This window comes from Aptenodytes patagonicus, chromosome 6, assembly GCF_965638725.1.
Source record: "Aptenodytes patagonicus chromosome 6, bAptPat1.pri.cur, whole genome shotgun sequence".
NCBI lineage: Eukaryota > Metazoa > Chordata > Aves > Sphenisciformes > Spheniscidae > Aptenodytes > Aptenodytes patagonicus.
In genome coordinates this window covers 28,097,827-28,110,584 of record NC_134954.1, presented here as the reverse complement: position 1 = coordinate 28,110,584, position 12,758 = coordinate 28,097,827, and the positions used below count along the sequence as shown (strand labels likewise).

The following is a 12,758-nucleotide window of genomic DNA, read 5'->3' as shown; positions in this document are numbered from 1 at the left end:
AACAGCAACAACTCCACGTACCACCCCCCCGACACACACACCAGCCCCCTGCCCCGCCAACAGCCCTCTCACCTAACTGCCACCATGCTCCCACCCCACGCTACAGCCCCACCGACCCACGGGGCGCGGCACTGGGCAACCACGACGCACACCCACCTCACCACAATGACCAACAGCAACAACTCCACGTACCCCCACCCGACACACACACCAGCCCCCTGCCCCGCCAACAGCCCTCTCACCTAACCGCCACCACGCTCCTACCCCACGCTACAGCCCCACCGACCCACGGGGCGCGGCACTGGGCAACCACGACGCACACCCACCTCACCACAATGACCAACAGCAACAACTCCACGTACCCCCCCCCCGACACACACACCAGCCCCCTGCCCCGCCAACAGCCCTTTCACCTAACCGCCACCACGCTCCTACCCCACGCTACAGCCCCACCGACCCACGGGGCGCGGCACTAGTCAACCACAACGCACACCCACCTCACCACAATGACCAACAGCAACAACTCCACGTACCACCCCCCGACACACACACCAGCCCCCTGCCCCGCCAACAGCCCTCTCACCTAACCGCCACCACGCTCCTACCCCACGCTACAGCCCCACCGACCCACGGGGCGCGGCACTGGTCAACCACAACGCACACCCACCTCACCACAATGACCAACAGCAACAACTCCACGTACAACCCCCCCGACACACACACCAGCCCCCTGCCCCGCCAACAGCCCTCTCACCTAACTGCCACCATGCTCCCACCCCACGCTACAGCCCCACCGACCCACGGGGCGCGGCACTGGTCAACCACGACGCACACCCACCTCACCACAATGACCAACAGCAACAACTCCACGTACCACCCCCCGACACACACACCAGCCCCCTGCCCCGCCAACAGCCCTCTCACCTAACTGCCACCACGCTCCTACCCCACGCTACAGCCCCACCGACCCATGGGGCAGGGCGCCGGGAAACCCCGGCGCACACCCGCCCCACCACCACCACCCACAGCAACACACGCACATACCCACACACACACCTGCCCCTCCGCAACACCAAAACAGTGGCCGTCCCAGCATGCCCCAGGCCCCGCAGCCAACGGCAAAAGCCTACAGCACCCGGTATTCCCAGGCGGTCTCCCATCCAAGTACTAACCGGGCCCGACCCTGCTTAGCTTCCGAGATCAGACGAGATCGGGCGTTCTCAGGGTGGTATGGCCGTAGGCACCAACCCCCTCCCCCGACAACAGCCCTCTCCTGTAGCCACGCCACCCTCTCACCCCTCGCTACAGCCCCACCGACCCACGGGGCAGGGTGCTGGGCAACCCTGGCGCACACCTGCCCCACCAACACCACCCGCAGCAACACACGCACATACCCACACACACACCTGACCCTCCGCAACACGACAACACCAAAACGGGGGCCGCCCCCGCACCCCCCTCCCAACAGCAAAAGCCTACAGCACCTGCTATTCCCAGGCAGTCTCCCATCCAAGTACTCACCGGGCCCGATCCGCCTCCCTTCCGAGATCAGATGAGATCGGGCGTTCTCAGGCTCCTATGGCCGTGGGCACCCCCTGATCCGCCCTCAGCCCTCTCACCTAACCGCCACCACGCTCCTACCCCACGCTACAGCCCCACCGACCCACGGGGCGCGGCACTGGGCAACCACGACGCACACCCACCTCACCACAATGACCAACAGCAACAACTCCACGTACCCCCCCCCCGACACACACACCAGCCCCCTGCCCCGCCAACAGCCCTTTCACCTAACCGCCACCACGCTCCTACCCCACGCTACAGCCCCACCGACCCACGGGGCGCGGCACTGGTCAACCAAAACACACACCCACCTCACCACAATGACCAACAGCAACAACTCCACGTACCCCCCCCCCGACACACACACCAGCCCCCTGCCCCGCCAACAGCCCTCTCACCTAACCGCCACCACGCTCCCACCCCACGCTACAGCCCCACCGACCCACGGGGCGCGGCACTGGGCAACCACGACGCACACCCACCTCACCACAATGACCAACAGCAACAACTCCACGTACCCCCCCCCGACACACACACCAGCCCCCTGCCCCGCCAACAGCCCTTTCACCTAACTGCCACCACGCTCCCACCCCACGCTACAGCCCCACCGACCCACGGGGCGCGGCACTGGGCAACCACGACGCACACCCACCTCACCACAATGACCAACAGCAACAACTCCACGTACCCCCACCCCGACACACACACCAGCCCCCTGCCCCGCCAACAGCCCTCTCACCTAACCGCCACCACGCTCCCACCCCACGCTACAGCCCCACCGACCCACGGGGCGCGGCACTGGGCAACCACGACGCACACCCACCTCACCACAATGACCAACAGCAACAACTCCACGTACCCCCACCCGACACACACACCAGCCCCCTGCCCCGCCAACAGCCCTCTCACCTAACTGCCACCACGCTCCCACCCCACGCTACAGCCCCACCGACCCATGGGGCAGGGCGCCGGGAAACCCCGGCGCACACCCGCCCCACCACCACCACCACCCACAGCAACACACGCACATACCCACACACACACCTGCCCCTCCGCAACACCAAAACAGTGGCCGTCCCAGCATGCCCCAGGCCCCGCAGCCAACGGCAAAAGCCTACAGCACCCGGTATTCCCAGGCGGTCTCCCATCCAAGTACTAACCGGGCCCGACCCTGCTTAGCTTCCGAGATCAGACGAGATCGGGTGTTCTCAGGGTGGTATGGCCGTAGGCACCAACCCCCTCCCCCGACAACAGCCCTCTCCTGTAGCCACGCCACCCTCTCACCCCTCGCTACAGCCCCACCGACCCACGGGGCAGGGTGCTGGGCAACCCTGGCGCACACCTGCCCCACCACCACCACCCGCAGCAACACACGCACATACCCACACACACACCTGACCCTCCGCAACACGACAACACCAAAACGGGGGCCGCCCCCGCACCCCCCTCCCAACAGCAAAAGCCTACAGCACCTGCTATTCCCAGGCAGTCTCCCATCCAAGTACTCACCGGGCCCGATCCGCCTCCCTTCCGAGATCAGATGAGATCGGGCGTTCTCAGGCTCCTATGGCCGTGGGCACCCCCTGATCCGCCCTCAGCCCTCTCACCTAACCGCCACCACGCTCCTACCCCACGCTACAGCCCCACCGACCCACGGGGCGCGGCACTGGGCAACCACGACACACACCCACCTCACCACAATGACCAACAGCAACAACTCCACGTACCACCCCCCTGACACACACACCAGCCCCCTGCCCCGCCAACAGCCCTCTCACCTAACCGCCACCAGGCTCCCACCCCACGCTACAGCCCCACCGACCCATGGGGCAGGGCGCCGGGAAACCCCGGCGCACACCCGCCCCACCACCACCACCCACAGCAACACACGCACATACCCACACACACACCTGCCCCTCCGCAACACCAAAACAGTGGCCGTCCCAGCATGCCCCAGGCCCCGCAGCCAACGGCAAAAGCCTACAGCACCCGGTATTCCCAGGCAGTCTCCCATCCAAGTACTAACCGGGCCCGACCCTGCTTAGCTTCCGAGATCAGACGAGATCGGGCGTTCTCAGGGTGGTATGGCCGTAGGCACCAACCCCCTCCCCCGACAACAGCCCTCTCCTGTAGCCACGCCACCCTCTCACCCCTCGCTACAGCCCCACCGACCCACGGGGCGCGGCACTGGGCAACCACGACGCACACCCACCTCACCACAATGACCAACAGCAACAACTCCACGTACCCCCCCCCCGACACACACACCAGCCCCCTGCCCCGCCAACAGCCCTCTCACCTAACCGCCACCACGCTCCCACCCCACGCTACAGCCCCACCGACCCACGGGGCGCGGCACTGGGCAACCACGACGCACACCCACCTCACCACAATGACCAACAGCAACAACTCCACGTACCCCCCCCCGACACACACACCAGCCCCCTGCCCCGCCAACAGCCCTCTCACCTAACCGCCACCACGCTCCTACCCCACGCTACAGCCCCACCGACCCACGGGGCGCGGCACTGGGCAACCACAACGCACACCCACCTCACCACAATGACCAACAGCAACAACTCCACGTACCCCCACCCGACACACACACCAGCCCCCTGCCCCGCCAACAGCCCTCTCACCTAACCGCCACCACGCTCCTACCCCACGCTACAGCCCCACCGACCCACGGGGCGCGGCACTGGTCAACCACAACGCACACCCACCTCACCACAATGACCAACAGCAACAACTCCACGTACCCCCCCCCCGACACACACACCAGCCCCCTGCCCCGCCAACAGCCCTCTCACCTAACTGCCACCATGCTCCCACCCCACGCTACAGCCCCACCGACCCACGGGGCGCGGCACTGGGCAACCACGACGCACACCCACCTCACCACAATGACCAACAGCAACAACTCCACGTACCGCCCCCCGACACACACACAGCCCCCTGCCCCGCCAACAGCCCTTTCACCCAACCACGACGCACACCCACCTCACCACAATGACCAACAGCAACAACTCCACGTACCGCCCCCCGACACACACACCAGCCCCCTGCCCCGCCAACAGCCCTTTCACCCAACCACGACGCACACCCACCTCACCACAATGACCAACAGCAACAACTCCACGTACAACCCCCCCGACACACACACCAGCCCCCTGCCCCGCCAACAGCCCTCTCACCTAACCGCCACCACGCTCCTACCCCACGCTACAGCCCCACCGACCCACGGGGCGCGGCACTGGGCAACCACGACGCACACCCACCTCACCACAATGACCAACAGCAACAACTCCACGTACCCCCACCCCGACACACACACCAGCCCCCTGCCCCGCCAACAGCCCTCTCACCTAACTGCCACCATGCTCCCACCCCACGCTACAGCCCCACCGACCCACGGGGCGCGGCACTGGGCAACCACGACGCACACCCACCTCACCACAATGACCAACAGCAACAACTCCACGTACCCCCACCCGACACACACACCAGCCCCCTGCCCCGCCAACAGCCCTCTCACCTAACTGCCACCACGCTCCCACCCCACGCTACAGCCCCACCGACCCATGGGGCAGGGCGCCGGGAAACCCCGGCGCACACCCGCCCCACCACCACCACCCACAGCAACACACGCACATACCCACACACACACCTGCCCCTCCGCAACACCAAAACAGTGGCCGTCCCAGCATGCCCCAGGCCCCGCAGCCAACGGCAAAAGCCTACAGCACCCGGTATTCCCAGGCGGTCTCCCATCCAAGTACTAACCGGGCCCGACCCTGCTTAGCTTCCGAGATCAGACGAGATCGGGCGTTCTCAGGGTGGTATGGCCGTAGGCACCAACCCCCTCCCCCGACAACAGCCCTCTCCTGTAGCCACGCCACCCTCTCACCCCTCGCTACAGCCCCACCAACCCACGGGGCAGGGTGCTGGGCAACCCTGGCGCACACCTGCCCCACCAACACCACCCGCAGCAACACACGCACATACCCACACACACACCTGACCCTCCGCAACACGACAACACCAAAACGGGGGCCGCCCCCGCACCCCCCTCCCAACAGCAAAAGCCTACAGCCCCTGCTATTCCCAGGCAGTCTCCCATCCAAGTACTCACCGGGCCCGATCCGCCTCCCTTCCGAGATCAGATGAGATCGGGCGTTCTCAGGCTCCTATGGCCGTGGGCACCCCCTGATCCGCCCTCAGCCCTCTCACCTAACCGCCACCACGCTCCTACCCCACGCTACAGCCCCACCGACCCACGGGGCGCGGCACTGGGCAACCACGACGCACACCCACCTCACCACAATGACCAACAGCAACAACTCCACGTACCACCCCCCCGACACACACACCAGCCCCCTGCCCCGCCAACAGCCCTCTCACCTAACCGCCACCACGCTCCCACCCCACGCTACAGCCCCACCGACCCACGGGGCGCGGCACTGGGCAACCACGACGCACACCCACCTCACCACAATGACCAACAGCAACAACTCCACGTACCCCCCCCCGACACACACACCAGCCCCCTGCCCCGCCAACAGCCCTCTCACCTAACCGCCACCACGCTCCTACCCCACGCTACAGCCCCACCGACCCACGGGGCGCGGCACTGGGCAACCACGACGCACACCCACCTCACCACAATGACCAACAGCAACAACTCCACGTACCCCCACCCGACACACACACCAACCCCCTCCCCCGACAACAGCCCTCTCCTGTAGCCACGCCACCCTCTCACCCCTCGCTACAGCCCCACCGACCCACGGGGCAGGGTGCTGGGCAACCCTGGCGCACACCTGCCCCACCACCACCACCCGCAGCAACACACGCACATACCCACACACACACCTGACCCTCCGCAACACGACAACACCAAAACGGGGGCCGCCCCCGCACCCCCCTCCCAACAGCAAAAGCCTACAGCACCTGCTATTCCCAGGCAGTCTCCCATCCAAGTACTCACCGGGCCCGATCCGCCTCCCTTCCGAGATCAGATGAGATCGGGCGTTCTCAGGCTCCTATGGCCGTGGGCACCCCCTGATCCGCCCTCAGCCCTCTCACCTAAACGCCACCATGCTCCTACCCCACGCTACAGCCCCACCGACCCACGGGGCGCGGCACTGGGCAACCACGACGCACACCCACCTCACCACAATGACCAACAGCAACAACTCCACGTACCACCCCCCCGAAACACACACCAGCCCCCTGCCCCGCCAACAGCCCTCTCACCTAACCGCCACCACGCTCCTACCCCACGCTACAGCCCCACCGACCCACGGGGCGCGGCACTGGTCAACCACAACGCACACCCACCTCACCACAATGACCAACAGCAACAACTCCACGTACCCCCCCCCCGACACACACACCAGCCCCCTGCCCCGCCAACAGCCCTTTCACCTAACTGCCACCATGCTCCCACCCCACGCTACAGCCCCACCGACCCACGGGGCGCGGCACTGGGCAACCACGACGCACACCCACCTCACCACAATGACCAACAGCAACAACTCCACGTACCGCCCCCCGACACACACACAGCCCCCTGCCCCGCCAACAGCCCTTTCACCCAACCACGACGCACACCCACCTCACCACAATGACCAAAAGCAACAACTCCACGTACCCCCCCCCCGACACACACACCAGCCCCCTGCCCCGCCAACAGCCCTTTCCCCTAACTGCCACCATGCTCCCACCCCACGCTACAGCCCCACCGACCCACGGGGCGCGGCACTGGTCAACCACGACGCACACCCACCTCACCACAATGACCAACAGCAACAACTCCACGTACCCCCCCCCGACACACACACCAGCCCCCTGCCCCGCCAACAGCCCTTTCACCTAACTGCCACCATGCTCCCACCCCACGCTACAGCCCCACCGACCCACGGGGCGCGGCACTGGGCAACCACGACGCACACCCACCTCACCACAATGACCAACAGCAACAACTCCACGTACCACCCCCCCGACACACACACCAGCCCCCTGCCCCGCCAACAGCCCTCTCACCTAACTGCCACCACGCTCCCACCCCACGCTACAGCCCCACCGACCCACGGGGCGCGGCACTGGGCAACCACGACGCACACCCACCTCACCACAATGACCAACAGCAACAACTCCACGTACCCCCACCCGACACACACACCAGCCCCCTGCCCCGCCAACAGCCCTCTCACCTAACTGCCACCACGCTCCCACCCCACGCTACAGCCCCACCGACCCATGGGGCAGGGCGCCGGGAAACCCCGGCGCACACCCGCCCCACCACCACCACCCACAGCAACACACGCACATACCCACACACACACCTGCCCCTCCGCAACACCAAAACAGTGGCCGTCCCAGCATGCCCCAGGCCCCGCAGCCAACGGCAAAAGCCTACAGCACCCGGTATTCCCAGGCGGTCTCCCATCCAAGTACTAACCGGGCCCGACCCTGCTTAGCTTCCGAGATCAGACGAGATCGGGCGTTCTCAGGGTGGTATGGCCGTAGGCACCAACCCCCTCCCCCGACAACAGCCCTCTCCTGTAGCCACGCCACCCTCTCACCCCTCGCTACAGCCCCACCGACCCACGGGGCAGGGTGCTGGGCAACCCTGGCGCACACCTGCCCCACCACCACCACCCGCAGCAACACACGCACATACCCACACACACACCTGACCCTCCGCAACACGACAACACCAAAACGGGGGCCGCCCCCGCACCCCCCTCCCAACAGCAAAAGCCTACAGCACCTGCTATTCCCAGGCAGTCTCCCATCCAAGTACTCACCGGGCCCGATCCGCCTCCCTTCCGAGATCAGATGAGATCGGGCGTTCTCAGGCTCCTATGGCCGTGGGCACCCCCTGATCTGCCCTCAGCCCTCTCACCTAACCGCCACCACGCTCCTACCCCACGCTACAGCCCCACCGACCCACGGGGCGCGGCACTGGGCAACCACGACGCACACCCACCTCACCACAATGACCAACAGCAACAACTCCACGTACAACCCCCCCGACACACACACCAGCCCCCTGCCCCGCCAACAGCCCTCTCACCTAACCGCCACCACGCTCCTACCCCACGGTACAGCCCCACCGACCCACAGGGCGCGGCACTGGGCAACCACGACGCACACCCACCTCACCACAATGACCAACAGCAACAACTCCACGTACCCCCACCCGACACACACACCAGCCCCCTGCCCCGCCAACAGCCCTCTCACCTAACTGCCACCATGCTCCCACCCCACGCTACAGCCCCACCGACCCACGGGGCGCGGCACTGGGCAACCACGACGCACACCCACCTCACCACAATGACCAACAGCAACAACTCCACGTACCCCCACCCGACACACACACCAGCCCCCTGCCCCGCCAACAGCCCTCTCACCTAACCGCCACCATGCTCCCACCCCACGCTACAGCCCCACCGACCCACGGGGCGCGGCACTGGGCAACCACGACGCACACCCACCTCACCACAATGACCAACAGCAACAACTCCACGTACCACCCCCCGACACACACACCAGCCCCCTGCCCCGCCAACAGCCCTCTCACCTAACCGCCACCACGCTCCTACCCCACGCTACAGCCCCACCGACCCACGGGGCGCGGCACTGGGCAACCACAACGCACACCCACCTCACCACAATGACCAACAGCAACAACTCCACGTACCACCCCCCCGACACACACACCAGCCCCCTGCCCCGCCAACAGCCCTTTCACCTAACTGCCACCATGCTCCCACCCCATGCTACAGCCCCACCGACCCACGGGGCGCGGCACTGGGCAACCACGACGCACACCCACCTCACCACAATGACCAACAGCAACAACTCCACGTACCCCCACCCCGACACACACACCAGCCCCCTGCCCCGCCAACAGCCCTCTCACCTAACTGCCACCACGCTCCCACCCCACGCTACAGCCCCACCGACCCACGGGGCGCGGCACTGGGCAACCACGACGCACACCCACCTCACCACAATGACCAACAGCAACAACTCCACGTACCCCCACCCGACACACACACCAGCCCCCTGCCCCGCCAACAGCCCTCTCACCTAACTGCCACCACGCTCCCACCCCATGCTACAGCCCCACCGACCCATGGGGCAGGGCGCCGGGAAACCCCGGCGCACACCCGCCCCACCACCACCACCCACAGCAACACACGCACATACCCACACACACACCTGCCCCTCCGCAACACCAAAACAGTGGCCGTCCCAGCATGCCCCAGGCCCCGCAGCCAACGGCAAAAGCCTACAGCACCCGGTATTCCCAGGCGGTCTCCCATCCAAGTACTAACCGGGCCCGACCCTGCTTAGCTTCCGAGATCAGACGAGATCGGGCGTTCTCAGGGTGGTATGGCCGTAGGCACCAACCCCCTCCCCCGACAACAGCCCTCTCCTGTAGCCACGCCACCCTCTCACCCCTCGCTACAGCCCCACCGACCCACGGGGCAGGGTGCTGGGCAACCCTGGCGCACACCTGCCCCACCACCACCACCCGCAGCAACACACGCACATACCCACACACACACCTGACCCTCCGCAACATGACAACACCAAAACGGGGGCCGCCCCCGCACCCCCCTCCCAACAGCAAAAGCCTACAGCACCTGCTATTCCCAGGCAGTCTCCCATCCAAGTACTCACCGGGCCCGATCCGCCTCCCTTCCGAGATCAGATGAGATCGGGCGTTCTCAGGCTCCTATGGCCGTGGGCACCCCCTGATCCGCCCTCAGCCCTCTCACCTAACCGCCACCACGCTCCTACCCCACGCTACAGCCCCACCGACCCACGGGGCGCGGCACTGGGCAACCACGACGCACACCCACCTCACCACAATGACCAACAGCAACAACTCCACGTACCACCCCCCCGAAACACACACCAGCCCCCTGCCCCGCCAACAGCCCTCTCACCTAACTGCCACCACGCTCCTACCCCACGCTACAGCCCCACCGACCCACGGGGCGCGGCACTGGTCAACCACGACGCACACCCACCTCACCACAATGACCAACAGCAACAACTCCACGTACCCCCCCCCGACACACACACCAGCCCCCTGCCCCGCCAACAGCCCTCTCACCTAACCGCCACCACGCTCCTACCCCACGCTACAGCCCCACCGACCCACGGGGCGCGGCACTGGGCAACCACGACGCACACCCACCTCACCACAATGACCAACAGCAACAACTCCACGTACCCCCACCCGACACACACACCAGCCCCCTGCCCCGACAACAGCCCTCTCACCTAACCGCCACCACGCTCCTACCCCACGCTACAGCCCCACCGACCCACGGGGCGCGGCACTGGGCAACCACGACGCACACCCACCTCACCACAATGACCAACAGCAACAACTCCACGTACAACCCCCCCGACACACACACCAGCCCCCTGCCCCGCCAACAGCCCTCTCACCTAACCGCCACCACGCTCCTACCCCACGCTACAGCCCCACCGACCCACGGGGCGCGGCACTGGGCAACCACAACGCACACCCACCTCACCACAATGACCAACAGCAACAACTCCACGTACCCCCACCCGACACACACACCAGCCCCCTGCCCCGCCAACAGCCCTCTCACCTAACCGCCACCACGCTCCCACCCCACGCTACAGCCCCACCGACCCACGGGGCGCGGCACTGGGCAACCACGACGCACACCCACCTCACCACAATGACCAACAGCAACAACTCCACGTACCCCCACCCCGACACACACACCAGCCCTTGCCCCGCCAACAGCCCTCTCACCTAACTGCCACCATGCTCCCACCCCACGCTACAGCCCCACCGACCCACGGGGCGCGGCACTGGGCAACCACGACGCACACCCACCTCACCACAATGACCAACAGCAACAACTCCACGTACCCCCACCCGACACACACACCAGCCCCCTGCCCCGCCAACAGCCCTTTCACCTAACTGCCACCATGCTCCCACCCCACGCTACAGCCCCACCGACCCACGGGGCGCGGCACTGGGCAACCACGACGCACACCCACCTCACCACAATGACCAACAGCAACAACTGCACGTACCCCCACCCCGACACACACACCAGCCCCCTGCCCCGCCAACAGCCCTCTCACCTAACTGCCACCATGTTCCCACCCCACGCTACAGCCCCACCGACCCACGGGGCGCGGCACTGGTCAACCACGACGCACACCCACCTCACCACAATGACCAACAGCAACAACTCCACGTACCCCCCCCCGACACACACACCAGCCCCCTGCCCCGCCAACAGCCCTTTCACCTAACTGCCACCACGCTCCCACCCCACGCTACAGCCCCACCGACCCACGGGGCGCGGCACTGGGCAACCACGACGCACACCCACCTCACCACAATGACCAACAGCAACAACTCCACGTACCCCCACCCCGACACACACACCAGCCCCCTGCCCCGCCAACAGCCCTCTCACCTAACTGCCACCATGCTCCCACCCCACGCTACAGCCCCACCGACCCACGGGGCGCGGCACTGGGCAACCACGACGCACACCCACCTCACCACAATGACCAACAGCAACAACTCCACGTACCCCCACCCGACACACACACCAGCCCCCTGCCCCGCCAACAGCCCTCTCACCTAACTGCCACCACGCTCCCACCCCATGCTACAGCCCCACCGACCCATGGGGCAGGGCGCCGGGAAACCCCGGCGCACACCCGCCCCACCACCACCACCCACAGCAACACACGCAGATACCCACACACACACCTGCCCCTCCGCAACACCAAAACAGTGGCCGTCCCAGCATGCCCCAGGCCCCGCAGCCAACGGCAAAAGCCTACAGCACCCGGTATTCCCAGGCGGTCTCCCATCCAAGTACTAACCGGGCCCGACCCTGCTTAGCTTCCGAGATCAGACGAGATCGGGCGTTCTCAGGGTGGTATGGCCGTAGGCACCAACCCCCTCCCCCGACAACAGCCCTCTCCTGTAGCCACGCCAACCTCTCACCCCTCGCTACAGCCCCACCGACCCACGGGGCAGGGTGCTGGGCAACCCTGGCGCACACCTGCCCCACCAACACCACCCGCAGCAACACACGCACATACCCACACACACACCTGACCCTCCGCAACACGACAACACCAAAACGGGGGCCGCC

The 12,758-nt window shown here is 66.2% G+C and overlaps 7 non-coding genes and 6 pseudogenes across 7 annotated transcripts; all 13 read right to left on the bottom strand.

Moving 5' to 3' along the window:
* Positions 1–1,123: 1,123 nt before the first annotated feature.
* LOC143162661 (5S ribosomal RNA) lies at positions 1,124–1,242 on the bottom strand. Its single transcript, XR_012995751.1, has one exon. It is a non-coding gene; the product is annotated as a 5S ribosomal RNA (ribosomal RNA).
* Positions 1,243–1,472: 230 nt separating this feature from the next.
* LOC143162617 (5S ribosomal RNA) lies at positions 1,473–1,590 on the bottom strand (annotated as a pseudogene).
* A 1,084-nt stretch (positions 1,591–2,674) lies between these two features.
* Positions 2,675–2,793, bottom strand: LOC143162667 (5S ribosomal RNA). The gene has a single exon (XR_012995757.1). It is a non-coding gene; the product is annotated as a 5S ribosomal RNA (ribosomal RNA).
* Positions 2,794–3,023: 230 nt separating this feature from the next.
* Positions 3,024–3,141, bottom strand: LOC143162616 (5S ribosomal RNA; annotated as a pseudogene).
* Positions 3,142–3,540: 399 nt separating this feature from the next.
* LOC143162697 (5S ribosomal RNA) lies at positions 3,541–3,659 on the bottom strand. The gene has a single exon (XR_012995784.1). It is a non-coding gene; the product is annotated as a 5S ribosomal RNA (ribosomal RNA).
* Positions 3,660–5,297: 1,638 nt separating this feature from the next.
* Positions 5,298–5,416, bottom strand: LOC143162649 (5S ribosomal RNA). The gene has a single exon (XR_012995740.1). It is a non-coding gene; the product is annotated as a 5S ribosomal RNA (ribosomal RNA).
* A 230-nt stretch (positions 5,417–5,646) lies between these two features.
* LOC143162700 (5S ribosomal RNA) lies at positions 5,647–5,764 on the bottom strand (annotated as a pseudogene).
* Positions 5,765–6,501: 737 nt separating this feature from the next.
* On the bottom strand, positions 6,502–6,619 carry LOC143162615 (5S ribosomal RNA; annotated as a pseudogene).
* A 1,358-nt stretch (positions 6,620–7,977) lies between these two features.
* Positions 7,978–8,096, bottom strand: LOC143162637 (5S ribosomal RNA). Its single transcript, XR_012995729.1, has one exon. It is a non-coding gene; the product is annotated as a 5S ribosomal RNA (ribosomal RNA).
* A 230-nt stretch (positions 8,097–8,326) lies between these two features.
* On the bottom strand, positions 8,327–8,444 carry LOC143162708 (5S ribosomal RNA; annotated as a pseudogene).
* A 1,421-nt stretch (positions 8,445–9,865) lies between these two features.
* LOC143162632 (5S ribosomal RNA) lies at positions 9,866–9,984 on the bottom strand. The gene has a single exon (XR_012995728.1). It is a non-coding gene; the product is annotated as a 5S ribosomal RNA (ribosomal RNA).
* Positions 9,985–10,214: 230 nt separating this feature from the next.
* Positions 10,215–10,332, bottom strand: LOC143162707 (5S ribosomal RNA; annotated as a pseudogene).
* Positions 10,333–12,434: 2,102 nt separating this feature from the next.
* Positions 12,435–12,553, bottom strand: LOC143162620 (5S ribosomal RNA). The gene has a single exon (XR_012995727.1). It is a non-coding gene; the product is annotated as a 5S ribosomal RNA (ribosomal RNA).
* Positions 12,554–12,758: the final 205 nt, after the last annotated feature.